The 4,411-nt window shown below is 44.6% G+C and overlaps 1 long non-coding RNA gene across 3 annotated transcripts in view; it reads right to left on the minus strand.

The window, feature by feature from the left end:
• Positions 1-1,894: 1,894 nt before the first annotated feature.
• LOC114051961 overlaps positions 1,895-4,411 on the minus strand; it is a 38,085-nt gene continuing 35,568 nt past the window's right edge. For all 3 annotated transcript variants that reach the window (XR_003570207.1, XR_003570205.1, XR_003570206.1), the window contains exon 4: positions 1,895-2,337. This is a non-coding gene — a long non-coding RNA (uncharacterized LOC114051961). The remainder of the gene's footprint in view (positions 2,338-4,411) is intronic.

A 4,411-nucleotide genomic window follows, 5' to 3' on the forward strand; every position in this document is an offset into this window, starting at 1 on the left:
TCCCTTCAATAAAGCTCTCTTGCTTTACTCTCTTCTAGCTCCCGGCTTGTGTTGTATTCTGTCCTGTGGTGCACTGCCCTCTCCTTCAACTGTACCCTGAAATTCTGAACCTCTCTCAAACTACATTAAGACAATGCCCCAGGTATGAGAGGAGTTCTAGTGCTACTTTGCTATTTTATTTAATGCCTTTGTTTTGCAACTAATTATATCCTCTGGCTGACTAATAAAAAATGAATACATCTATGGGGGCTCATTAGCTATGTTTTTGAGTGAACTGGATCCCATAAAGTGCTTTGAAACTAGGATAGTTTCTCTGGGGTCTCATATATAAAAGGAGGTGTTCCAGGTACTCAAGAAATATTTTACAGAAGGGACCAAATTAGCTAAACCTTCCTTGATCAATAAGAACCTTCACTTCCTCACTTTTGTTGCTCATCTCTCTAATGCAGGAATGGAGAACCCTCGACCTGGCCACATGTGACCTCAAGGCCACGGATCCCCCACCCCTGCTCTAATATGTTTATTATGTAATATTGTGTATGATAGTTATCTGTGTCTGTGTCCTATCCCCCATTAGACTGAAAGCTCCATGAGGGCAGAGACTCCATTACCTCCAGTGCCTAGCACAGAGCTTTGTGCATAGTAGGGACTGTTGACTGATGAGTGATTGACCTCTAACTGGGGCCCCTCTTCTCCTTCCTCATCTCTCTGACAAGCTTTCACTTTTCCCCAACTTTACCCTCCAATAACTACCCTCTCAGCTTCACTGGTGCTGCACTTTTGGCTGCCATGCAACCCCCAGCATGGTTCAGAGGATAAGTTCCTGTGCCCTCCAAGGAAATCTCACAGTTCTGTCCCTTGCTAGTTTCCCCCTCACCTTTACACTCTGTCTGGGCCAGCCACTGGGGCAGATTTTCCAGCCTTCTCTGAGCACCTTGTTATATCATAAACATTTAGATCTGGAAAAAATCTCAGAAGTCATCTATTCCAACCTACAGCTGAACCATGAATCCTTTCTATAATATGCCTGATAAGCAGACATCTATCCTCTGCTTAGAGACCTCCAGTAACAGAGAGCTGACTACCTCCTGAGGCAGTCTATTCCACTTTAGAATGGTTCTAATTGTTAGGAAATCTTTGCTTATATGGAGCAAAAATCTGATTCTAAGCAACTTCCACCCATTAAGCCTAATTCTCCCCTCTGGGACCAAGAAGAACAGCCCAATCCTTTTTCCATCATCTTTCTTTCACATGACGGTCTTTCTCATATTCCAAGTCAGTTCAGTTTGAAAAGCATTATTTAGTGCCTGCTCTGTGCAAAGCACAGAAATATTGTGCTGTGTAGCCCCTCCTGCAAGCTTCCAGGGAGTAATGAGAGAGCTTCTTAGGGGAAGGGAGTCTTCTATCCTGGATGCATGAAATTTGGGTCATGAGGAGATGAAATCTGGTAGCAGCACAAAGTTTGGGGGCACTGAGAAATGGGTGGTGTGAGACTAGACTGCGCTCTAGATAGATGGAGCCCAAACACCAGAGAGACAGGAATCCTGTAGGTAATGTGGAGAAAAATTCCAATACTATGTGTTTGTGTCCCCTCATGCAGAGAACTACACCATAAATCTCTAGAAGCTTTTCAGTGTGGCTGCAGCTTTAAGAAAGGAGCATATAAGGAATTTAGAGGAATATGTGATGATTTGTATGAACTGATCCAGCGTGACATAAGCAGAACCAGGGTAAAAGTCTACACATGGATTATAATAATATAAATAAAAAGCAAACTAAAACAGAGGCTGCTTTAATTATAATGGCCAATCCTAGCCAGGAGATGAAATAAGGAAATATTCCACCATCCTTTCTTTGGAGAGATAAGGTATGGAATGATACATATGCTGTTTTGATGAGCTGTTTTTCTTTATTGTGAGGGAAGGCTCACTCTGGGGAGGGGGAGGAAGGAGTGCATGTATATTCAAAATTACTCAGATGCAAAAACAAAAGACATCTGTAACACTTTTAAAGACAAAGATAAAATAGTCTCTGCCCCCAGAGAGTTTACATTCTATGGGAGTGGGGTGGGAGGGGAAAACTAGAACTTAAATAGATAAGTATAATACAAGTTAATTTGAGGAGAGAGCATTAGGTGCTTGAAGACAGTTATCATGCCATGCCTCCTTTTCCCACAGTGTCCTGACTTCTTCATCTGACGGGCTCTCCCACATACTCATCATCCTTACCACCAGGGGAGACAGCATGGTATAGTAGAAACAGTGGTCCTCACTCTGCCACATGTTATCTCGGTGACCTTGGGAAAATTATTTAACCTCTGAGCCTCAGTTTCCTTATCTGTAAAGAAGAGAATTGAAATGGATAACCTCTAAGGTACTTTCCAGTTCCAAATCAATCAATGTCCTTCCTAAAATGTGGCCCTCAGAACTGAACACACAACTCCAGATGCAGACTGACCTGGGCAGCATGTAGTGGGACCTTAACCTCTCTAATTCTGTTGTTGTAGGCTCAAATCACTCTTTGGAATGTGGCTCTACTCCCTGCATGGACTTTCTGTCCAAAGGAGAAATTGGCACTTTGGGAGTTGTGGGTGGGGGCAGTATTTTCCTTGGATTTGGTTGCTACCCTCACAGGCTTTAAATTGTAGCTGCTCTTATTTAATGCCTCTGAGCTTGCAAAACCTGCTTTTTTTCTAGTGTAGGAAAAAAATTACACTACCCCTCAAACCCACTCCTAGGCCATCTAGCCCCCACTCCCCTATTGGCTTTTTGGATAAATCCTTTCTTCCCTCCCATCCAAGTGTCCCACATTGAGATCTGATTTGAGTTGAGTGATACTCCTGAGGGCTAAGGCGAATCCTTCCCCTTCCTAAGAGCTGGCCAAAGGAAAGAAATCAAGTTACTCCTCCCATCAAGAAACCTATAATAGGAAATTCAATCCTCCCAGGCCAGGTCAGCCTGAGTCTAAGTTCCCCAAAGAGCAGAGAAGTGGCAGAAGGAATTTTGTAGAATATATTGAATAAAGAAGAGAGAGGAGCCCATGGGACACTGGTGTACACACACCTGCATAAAAGGACACAGATACTTATATATGAGATCCATGTGTCCGTATGTGTAGACATATATACATGTACACACTAGAGGTTGCCCTAAACAGGAGGGAAAGCTAAAACCAGAATTTTGTCTGTGTCTGTGTTGATTGGAGCAGGGATTGGGGGAGGGAAAGGTGGTGAAGTGAAGATCAGGGATGAGAGTATGAAACTGCAGGCCTGAAGTCAGTGCAGAGTTTGTCCTGTAATGGGAGAGATCCTTGTGTATTAAGCTACAGAGGCAGAGATCTCAGGTAGAAAAGAAAATAAAAACCACCTAGATCTTAGACTGTTAGAAGCTGGAAGCAGTTTTAGCACTCATGAAGACCAATCCCCTTCTTCCACTGAGGCCCAGAGACAGGAAACAAGTCTGTAGCAGAGCTGGGGCAGGTTAGGGGGCCCAGAAAGGGGGAAGAAGGCTAGACAGCCACCACCCCACCTCCCCGCCTTTTCTAGCCCCAGCCAGGACCTCGTGCAGTCTACCACCCTCATACCCCAGACTTGAACTCTTAGGGGTTGAAACACAGATCTTTGTTTCCCTTGGGGAAAAAATGCACAAGTTACAGGTTATTCCAGATTCTGAGCAAACAAAAACCAGCCCAAACTAGGGGGGCCCCCCTTGGGTCTATGACTGCTCCTGTTTCCCCCATTCCAAGGGGAAACGGACACCTGCAAGAGGGTGGGGCTCCCTAAGACGAAAGGCACACGGGTTGAACAGCTGTTTAGGTTGGTGAAAGATGAAAGCTCAGTCCACAAAACCCTGAGATGCCCAGCTGTGGGTGATGTAAGGAGGGTGTGGGTGTGGGGTGTGGGATGTGGGAGTGTGTCTGCCTGTCATCTGTCTAGGTCACTAGCTGTGATGGGAAGGAAGACTTAAATATGCTTGTGGGGTCATAGGAGCTAGGCTTGGGGCCACACCTCCTATTCTTCCTTTGTGTTTTTGTGCTTTTTTAAAAAGAGAAACTCGAATCTTTTCCAGGGTATTGGGGTGGAGTAGGGAGAGAGAGAGAGAGAGAGAGAGAGAGAGAGAGGCAGGAAGGGGAGGGGGTAGACTTCTCTTTGTTGTGAAAGGAGCCTCTTCCGAGATTGATATTCCCATAATGCTTTAGAATCAAGGAGATGTGTTTCTGGGAAGACGAGTCTGAACTACATATCCCATGGTTCTTTGAGACTCACTGGGAAGAAGGTCTCAAGTACGTAGAGAAGTGACAATGTTTTAAAAAAAAATCAATAAATAAAGATAGGCCTGTAGAAGGGAGATATGAAAGAGAAGGCTGAGAGAGAGAGAGAGAGAGAGAGAGAGAGAGAGAGAGAGAGAGAGAG

This window comes from Vombatus ursinus, unplaced genomic scaffold (genome assembly GCF_900497805.2).
Source record: "Vombatus ursinus unplaced genomic scaffold, bare-nosed wombat genome assembly UNPS02014807.1, whole genome shotgun sequence".
In the NCBI taxonomy this organism is placed as follows: Eukaryota; Metazoa; Chordata; class Mammalia; order Diprotodontia; family Vombatidae; genus Vombatus; species Vombatus ursinus.